We start from the raw sequence: 9964 nt of genomic DNA on the forward strand, positions 1-9964 counted from the left end.
TTACAAAAGTCAAGTTTTTGAAACTTTACCTTAAGGAAACTCTTCCTATACCAAAGCTTAAGCTTCCAAGATTTCTTAGTGTTTTTGGTAGTTAATATTAGTGAGAAAACTTGAGTGAGAAGAGTATATGGTCGGTTTGGTGAGGGTTTGGAAGATCATATAAATTAAAAAATATCTAAACACTTGATTGTTTTACCTTTATCACTTGGTGTCATTAATCCTAATTTAATTGGGATTAAAACTAAAAAAAATTGGTCCTCACAATTAAATATCTTCACATGGCCGGCCACTATTCCTTTTATTTATGTTATTATTTTTTTTATAAAGGTTAACTAATATTTCCTAAGAAGAAAAATCCAAAATGACTTTTTATAAACTTTTTCACTCATATAAAGTTTTAAAAAGAAAACTTAACATATAATAATTAAATTAAATGTCTCTCACATTTAATTTTATTAATTACACAATAAAATTTAACCTAAGGTCCATTTATGGAATAAAATTCCCCAATTCAATAAAATTAAGCATTTTAACTCAAAACGCTCTAAAATTTCCATTTCCTCTTATGTTTATTATTTTAGACCAAACTTTAATTTTTATGAATGTATTTTATGCCCAAAATATATTTGCCATAGTTTTTCATTTTTTTTTCCGAGATTTTTACCCGATTAGGGTTTTTGTGTCGGTCTAAGACCGAAAGTCTTATCTTGAAATAAATTCCAAACAAAATACAATATTATTCAAAATAAATATTCTTAACTTGGGGAAAACAATCCCGACCCGAGTCGTTTAAAGGTACCCAAAATGTAGGGCGTTACGTTACCAAATTCCCTTAAGTCTGATAATTAAAAGAGAACAATAAAGGCTAGAAAGGCCAATGCATCCTCATAGTCGATATAAAAAACAAACAAGGACATACAAATCAACTATTCTACACACCATTAAAGATTTATGAGGAGTTCAAAAATTAAATGGAAAACAATATGGAGCACTACACGGCAGCAACATATATGTATACAAATAAGCTTGAAGAGGGGTCTACGGGTTTCCACCCTGACCTTTCCACTCAGAGATTTTCCCAGTTGCATACTCTCCAAAGGGAGACAGGTCGTTGTTAGGATTGGTCCTCCACACGGCGTTCAGTGTGCGCTCAATTATGTCATTCTCGACATTTTCAAGTTCGGCTTGAAGCACACTAATCTTCTCGTTTAGAGTGTGGATGGTAGCTTCAAGTCTAGTGTTAGAGAGAGAGGTTGGAGTAGCCTTGGCTAATCCAGTGTCCCTCTGGAAAACCGCTTCGGCAAGCTGACCCTCCAAATTGCGTACCCGTGTGGACAAACTATCCTTTTCTGCCTCAGCCATTGAGAGATTCTTCATTTCCCCCTCGAGCTCGAGCTGTAGCCATTGTGTGGATGAGGAGCTTGGGGCAACAAGCCGGTGACCCAGGATGGAAGCCTAAGTAAGGACAAAGAAACAAAATAAAACATCAATGTGATAAACGAGTTTTAGACTCGTTTATCTATGTGTTTTTAGGTAGAGTATTAGGTGTTTAGTTTTGTTTTGTTCTATTTTACGCTTGTTTTTGTGTGTTTTCAGGTGTAGAAGGCCTTAGTTGAGTTAGGTGTGGAACCAACAAAAGGACAAAAATTGGTGGAAAACAGTGTTTCATAACACTTTCTGCGACTGCAGGAATATGACTCTGCGGCCGCAATTCCAGAAAAGTTGGGCATTTCTAGGGTATTCCTGCGACCGCAGGAATGACATCTTGCGAACGTAGGATATGTCTTGAAATGTGAAAAACACAGATTTTTAATGAAGGGTGCTGCGGTCATTTCATGTTTAGGAGAAATGCTAATCATGTTTAAATCACGATTTTGGAGAGGAAAAGAAGAAATTTTTGCAAACCTAGACTGGGAAAAAAGCATTGCGATCACTTTGGAGAAGAGCTTGGATCAGGATAGAGTTCTTTTCTTTTCTTTTTATCTCTACTTTAAGTTAATTTCTTGTTTATGGGTTTCTTAAAGATGAACATGAACTAATTTTATTTTCTAGGGCTTTTAATGTAATCACTTTGATCTTTGCTATTTTATATGAGGATTTCATGATTCTTTCTTCACTATATTCTAAATTATTTAATCTGTTTTTAATGCTTGTGAATGCTTGATCACTTTTTGTATGATTTATGATTTTGATTCGAAAGATGAAAAGTGAGAATTGATTATGCTATGATTGAATAATCACAATTTTCATATTGGATGGAAATACCTATATGAATTGTGTAGTTTTAGGATTATTGTGTTCAATGCCTTTTATGTGTTGGAATTTATCACAGGAATGTAGAAAATTCGCATGTAAATTGAATTCTTTGTTTCTTGAAAAAGAGTAAGAATCATATTTGTTAATCTGCTATTAGTTTAGGAAGAAGAATTGTGAAGTCTGATTAGCAAAATAATAAAGTGAAAAGTTGATGAAATTAAAATCTCTAGTTCTTTATTTTTGAAGTTTATACAATTACTTGCTTTCTTTCATAGTGTTATTTTATGTTTATTGCTTTTGTTATTTTAATATTTTCGAAACAAATTTATTTGTTGGTAATTAGTAAATCAATCTCGGTGGGAACGATCTTTATTTATCATTGTATTACTTGTGTCGATTACGTATACTTGCATATCAATTTTACAGAACATGTTTTTGGCACTATTGTCGGGGATTTATTTTTATTAATATCAATACAACTAATTTTTATTCTAATTTGGTGTTTCTGTGTTAATTGTCTCTAACTATTGTATTTGAGAGTCTTAATTTCAGGTGCCAATTGGTATATGCAATGTAGAGGGACTGACATTCTTTTGCCCATTAATACTGAAATTGAGAGGACTTGTAGACAGAACAGAAAGCAAAAACGGTTAGCAGAGATGGCCCAACATGAGGGCAATGTGTTGAATGGGGATGTTGCTGAGCCAGCAGTTCTCACACTCAGAGACTATGTACTCTCCACTGTTACTAGAGTACAATAATGCATCCAACCGCCGATAGTTGCAGCCAATAATTTTGAAATTAAGCCAACAATTCTGCAAATGGTCCAGTCTATTGTCCAGTTTGGTGGACTCCCTACCGAGGATCCCAATACACACTAGCCAATTTCCTGGAGCTGCGTGTAACTTTTAAATATAATGGGGTCACCGATGATGCTATTAGACTGAGATTGTTCCCGTTCTCACTACAGGATAGAGCTAAAAGTTGGTTAAACTCTCTTCAAGCCAATTCAATTACTACATGGGAGGAATTAGCTCTAAAATTTCTTGCTAAATTTTTCCCTCCATCCAAGGCTGCAAAGTTAAGAGGGGAAATTAATAACTTCTCTCAATTTGATGGAAAGTCACTTTTATGATGCATGGGAGAGGTTTAAGGAGCTTTTCAGGAAGTGTCATCATCATGGGATTGAAAAATGGATGCTAGTCCATAATTTTTACAATGGTTTGTATGGGACGTCTTGCACCATTATTGACGCTGCAGCAGGTGGTGCTTTCATGAGCAAGAGTGATAATGAGGCCTATGAATTTCTTGAAGAAATGGCCATGAATAACTATTAGTGGCCTAGTGAACGAGATATAAATAAGAAGGTAGCTGGTATGCATGAGTTGGATGCTATTACCGCTCTCAGTGCTCAGGTTGCATCATTGACCAAACAATAGCAAAAAAATTCTATGGCCATTCAAGTCATGCAAATCCAAGCGTTATGTCATAATTGTGGTGGTTCTCACCCATTTGAGCAATGCATGGTAGTTGAGATGAACAATTCCATTCCCATGGAACATGTGAATATGATGGAAAATTTCAATAGGCTAGATAATTATCCATTCTCCAACCCGTTCAACCAAGGGTGGAGAAATAAGCCTAATTTTGCATGGAGAAATAATCAAGGTCCTCAACAAATTCAGCAGCCTATGCTTCAAGCTCCACCTCAGGCACTGTAACACCGTAAACTCCAGGGACCGTTACAGTGTGCATTTTGAACAGTGCTAAACTCGTTAACCGAGTCATTTGGCCATAATCGTGTATCTAAGAATGATTAGCGGTTTAGGATTAAAATTTTTGGTTAAGATATAACGTTTCATTAAAATGTTTATTGTATACATTGGGATCCCAAAAATATAAGTTAAAGGATTATTACAACAAAATATTTACAACCAGCCGATCTATGCGGAAAAATAGGGTTTAGCCATAGTTCCTCTTTCAACCCTCAGCCGTGGCGGTCGAGAAGCTGCATATGTACACATCGTCACCTAAGCTCTCCAACTCAAGGATGGTCCAGCTTTCTTTTGCCTTTACTTGCACCATATAGCACTCGTGAGTCGAAGTCCAACAAGAAAACTCAATATGCTCATGAACAAAAATATCATGTCACAAAATCATATCGGGCATGCCTAGCAATTTATAGCCTATTCAAGCATGTAATTAAGTTCAGACAATGTTGGGGAATCTAGGATAAGAAATCCTGCCCTCCTGATTGGATGACTATCAAGTCAATCCTAATCAGGCGAGTGATTTAACAATGGTGGTTCCATTAACCATAATGAGTGACTGAAAATCAAGTCACCACGGGGCTCAGCACCCACGACCATGCGAATGATGATCATTATAATCATACAGAGCTTATAGCTCTGAACAGATGAGTGAATATCACTTTGAGGTTCTGTTAAACCATAATGAGTGGCTGACGAGCAATTCACTAGGGCTCAATACACATAGCCATGTGACGAAGCAGTCGCCTAGGCTTTCTGACCATGGCTCTAATCAGATGAGTGACTGACATACAAGTCACTACGGGGCTCGGCACCCACAGCCATGTGATGAAATAGTAACCTGGGCTCAGCACCCATAGCCATGTGACTAAACAGTCACTTGGACCTTCTGGCCCTGGCTCCAATCAAATGAGTGACTGCTGGGTAAGTCACTCGGGCTCAACACCCATAACCATGTGACTAAATAGACACTGGGGCTCTCTGGCCCTGGCTCTAAGTGACTAGCCTTTGGCTAGACAAGCACTTTTAGTTTTCATCGAACTTGAGGTCAGTCTGACATGAATGCTCATTTGAGTCATTCAATGCAGATGTCGATTAGATCTAATCTTTATCGGCTTGCATTAAACACGCTAAGACCGTTCTTGACTTTTTAGTCAGTACCATGTGACCAGTGCTCAGTATTACTGCCAAACTTGACAAGTAAGTCACAGCTTCACAGTTAATACTGATACCTTTGCCAATTCTGACTAGTTAGTCAATGCCACACACAAGTAAGCAATGTTACCAGGCATATATCGTATGTCAAATATCCAAATGTAGGGCATTTAGCATGCTTACTTAATAGTTGCTAGCATAACTATGATCATGCACAAACAAAGAGACTCAAGCTCTGATCAATCTCATATTCAATATTCATGGCATGCCCTAATCACTTGTTTCTCGTGTATCACATGCATCAGATACTGGGTGCAGTTTTCTTACCTTTGGTCCAAGCATAGGTTTATAATAAACGAGCCACGAGAGCATGATCCTGAGTCTAAGCCCCTAGCGATAACCTAGTCACAACCATAAATGATGATCCAATAAGTTCAAGTTCTAAAATCCAATCCCGGTACCAAAACCTAGCCACCAAGAAGTCGAATCCCACTAAACCGGGTAGTAGGAACGATCCTGAGGCCTGAGGTTTGAGTTCTTATGATCAAAACATCACTTTGTCAACAATTTCCCTCAAGCGACGCGACCCCATCTCTCTGAGCCGCGGCCTCCAGCCATAACAGAGGCGCCAACCCCTGACTCCTGCACCAAGCGCCGCGGCCCTCCTTCCCAAGCACCGTGGCCCCCAGGCCCTTTAGCTCCACCGCCCACCTGCAACAAGCTCGGGCTGCGGCACCCAAGAACAAGGCCGCCACCCCACCTCGAAACCCAGCAAAAACCATGATTTTTCCTTTTAAAAACCTTCCAAAAACCTACCCAAACATCTCCAAATCCAAAAATCAAAGTTCCCAAACATCCTAATCATCCAAAACCATTAAAACCCAAGTCTCAAATCATTCAAAAACTCATGAAAACACAAAATCCAATTCAAGCTTAAAAACTTTAAAACTTAGAACTTAAAACTTGAATTACCTCTGATTAAGTTGTTCCCAACTAAATCCTCCGGCTAATAACTTTTTAATCTTCCCTAGAATCACTATGCCTCGATCATCGCTTGAATCCGAGTCCTAGAACTCAAGTTTCCTTCGAAAATGCGATCGGGTGTCGAAAATGGAGCTTTGAAGGAGAGTGAACGTACTGAACGTTCTTTTTATTTCTTAACATGTTACTTTAAGCTTAAGTAGCTTCAAACAAATCCTAATGCTCGGGGTCCCAAAAACGTCCCTGGGGGCAAAATAGTCAAAACCTCTAGATATTCCCCCTGATCTTACTAACTCCCAATTTATCATCAAATATTTATTCCCATTACCCAATAACCCGGTAATGCTAAATATCCCTTAACTCATTCCGAGTCAAGTATAAATCTCGTTGTGACTTTCCCACTAGCTGACCTCCTAGGATTGTCTCGTGCTGAGTAACCCTAGCATAACCAAATAATAATAAAGCACCACACACACATGCCACATATATGCCAAATATGCCTGAAATGGCCAAAGTATGAAAATCACCCAATTATTCAGAAACATGTTCACATTCATACTTAATACACCTAAACATCCATATTATCATTAAATAGCATAATAAATCAATTATGGCCCTTCCAGCCTGCTAATCAAGGTCCTAAACATTATTAGGGATTTTGGGACATTACAACTATCCCCTCCTTACAGAAATTTCGTCCTCAAAATTTATCTAAACTGCCCAGAATAAGAACTCCGCACAACTGATTATAGTTTCCCGAGTCGCTCCCTCGACCATACTGTTTCTGCAACATACCTTGACTCAAGGTATAACTTTGTTCCTCAGAACCTTATTCTTTCTCTCTCATATCTGATCTGGCTATTCCTTACAGGATAACTTAGCCTTAATTTCCAGATTCTCATAACTCAACTCATGAATTTCTTTCCAACCCATGTCCTCAACACAAAAATACAAAATACACTGTATACAGTTGACATAGCCAATGATAAAGCCAATCCAAAGGCAACCAGACCGATCCTATCCAGGACTCAGGTGGTCATATCAATCTAGGTCTCAAATCCCCCTTAACTTATCACCCTTTTTCCATGGTGGTACTTTAAGGAAGATACAATCTTCTACTTTAAACTCTATGTTCCTGCTTTTCAATTCAGTAAAACTTTCCATTTACTTTTAGAAGTGAGAATCCAAGCTCTAAATCTCAATGATCCCCTAAACCACCTCAGGATCTAGATATAACATCTCACCAATCTCATTCCAATGAACGAGTGATAAACATTCTATATCATACCTCATCTCATAAGGTACCTTTCCAATACTGGATAACTCTCTCTCTCCCTCTCTCTCTCTCTTATTCACCATCAGTCTGAGGATAATGAACTATACTGAATTCCAACTGTATATTCATCACCTTCTTTAACCCTACCAAGACCTGGAAGTAACAATAGAGTCTTCATCTGATAAGATAGACCATGAATTCCCATGAAGGCGTACTACCTCTTTCACATAGAGGTCTGAAAATTGATCAGCTGTATTATTCGTCCTTACTGATAAAAATGAGTTGACTTAATATTCTAGTCCATAATGACCTAATCCAAATCTCGCTGACCCATTAACTTGACAATCCCACCGCGAAACCCATTGCGATGCTTTCTTATCTTCATTATAGAATACTCAAAGGCTGCAATGGCCTTACTGATTTCTGATGCTCTGATTTGACCTGCTAACAGGTTAAGAACCTTGCCACGTATAACATTATGTTCCTCTCCATCCCAGGCCATCAATATAAAGCTTTCAAACTTTGGTACACTTTTCATTATGCTTGGATAAAGAGAAAAAAAGAGTAGCATGAGATTTATCCAGAATCTCCCAATTAATCCCAGTGTTAATGGGATCCCAAGTTCGATCCTTATACCATAAATACCCATACCTGACATTGCACAACTCTTAGCTAATCCAACTAAGACATTCCACTAAATCTTCCAATCTGTGGTTCACTTAATTATATTTCCTTTGATCCTTTCTGAAGTTATAATCTCAAACATAAAGTTGTCCACCTGGCCCACCAAGAACTCTACTCTAGTTCTGGTCAGATCCTTTATCCAACATGTTGCATAGGCAATCACTTCTCCCTGTCATTGAGGGGTCATAACAACCTACAAACTGATTCTGGTCTGTAAGAATACTAAGAACTCTTTCCAAAGCACATACAATATCCTGCCCATCTAAGGAAACTCCTGCCCCTAAGGCGTTCCTTGACATTGGCAAATCTCCAACTGAGAATATATTATAATACCGCCTATCAAGACATTCACAAATACAACTCAAATAATCCTTGACTACTATGGTCATCTAATCCATCCAAACAACTTGGCATTAACCACTTCCTCAAAACATAACTCAGCACTCCTAGTGCCCTTATCTAATATAACAACAGATGTCTACATATTCTTTTCCCTGATCTCTAGTTGGTACTAACCAGATCAAAGATCCACTTTTGAGAATTCCATTTTACTCAATAACTGAACCTTTAGGTCTTACAACTCTGCTGAAGCCATTCAATACCGTGCCCTAGACCTGATTCCATCCTTGGCACTAATCCAATCACCATTCTATTCTCTTTGTAAATGTAATCCTGACAAATCCCTTAGAAATACATCCAGAAACTCATAGACTACCCAGTCTATCCTGATCCCGCTGGCACAATCTAAGTGGTATCCACCACACTAGCTAAGGGTTCCATGCATCCTCCTGCAATAGAACTCTAGCTCTCAATACAGATGTCATAAGCATACAAAATCCATGCACAGTGCCAACTACCACAAGGCTTTCCATTCTCAAGCCCAAGAGTTACTATCATTTCCTTGCAATTTAGCATAGCCTCATACTTACTTAACCAGTCCATATCTTGAATCATACCAAATCCAGTCATAACCAGCTTTATCAAAACCACTGATGAGTCCTTTTCATCATAATCCAACTCATCTCTTAAATTGCCAATAAAGTATTACTTTCCCATCACATCATAACCATGTAATCTACATAACAACTCTATGCTTCTCTAGATGTATCAAACAAAGAAACAACATGGTATCAAAACCAGTCACCACAGTACAAAAATTTGAACTAGAAAGCTGACCTGCCACCCCTGAGGAACTAGTCTTAGTCTCAATCTCTGACTGCCTCGGAATAAACACTTGAGCTAGAGTCGATCTGTCCATCCCCTTTTGCTCATCCTTTCTTAGCCTTGGGCAATCCGTCTTGAAATGCCCAACCATGTCACATAAGAAACATGCCTTTGCTCGGCATTCTCCCAGATGACACCTCTTGCACTGAGCACATACTGGATAAGTTTTCCAGCTTTCATTCTTGCTTGCTGCAATAAATGGTGGTGTCACCGCTTCGTGCCCTCTAACACCCTTCTTCTCTTTTCTTATGCTCTCAACAGCAAGAGCCTTTCCTAAAACCTGAGCGTAGGTGGAGGTTTCATGCATTAGGGAAACTCTAATGCCCTGAGCTATTTTGGAATTCAACCCCTGAATATACCTTTCCTTCCGAGCTACATCTGTGGGTACCATGTGAAAAGCGAACTTGGCCAACCCATCAAATCTGTTAACATACTCAGTTACTATTGCATTTCCCTGAACGAGATTCAGAAACTCATTCATCTTAGCAGTCTTGGCTGCATCATAGTAATACATTTCATTTAACAGCTGTCTAAACTCCTTCCAGTCCATCACAGTTGTGTCTCGTGTTTGGGATACTAATTCCCACCACGTCTGGGCATCATCCCGCAATACATATGT

At 38.5% G+C, this 9964-nt stretch overlaps 1 non-coding gene across 1 annotated transcript; it reads right to left on the reverse strand.

Moving 5' to 3' along the window:
* Positions 1-3334: 3334 nt before the first annotated feature.
* On the reverse strand, positions 3335-3442 carry LOC133792861 (small nucleolar RNA R71). The gene has a single exon (XR_009874333.1). It is a non-coding gene; the product is annotated as a small nucleolar RNA R71 (small nucleolar RNA).
* Between the last annotated feature and the right edge of the window lie 6522 nt (positions 3443-9964).

This window comes from Humulus lupulus, chromosome 7 (genome assembly GCF_963169125.1).
Source record: "Humulus lupulus chromosome 7, drHumLupu1.1, whole genome shotgun sequence".
NCBI lineage: Eukaryota > Viridiplantae > Streptophyta > Magnoliopsida > Rosales > Cannabaceae > Humulus > Humulus lupulus.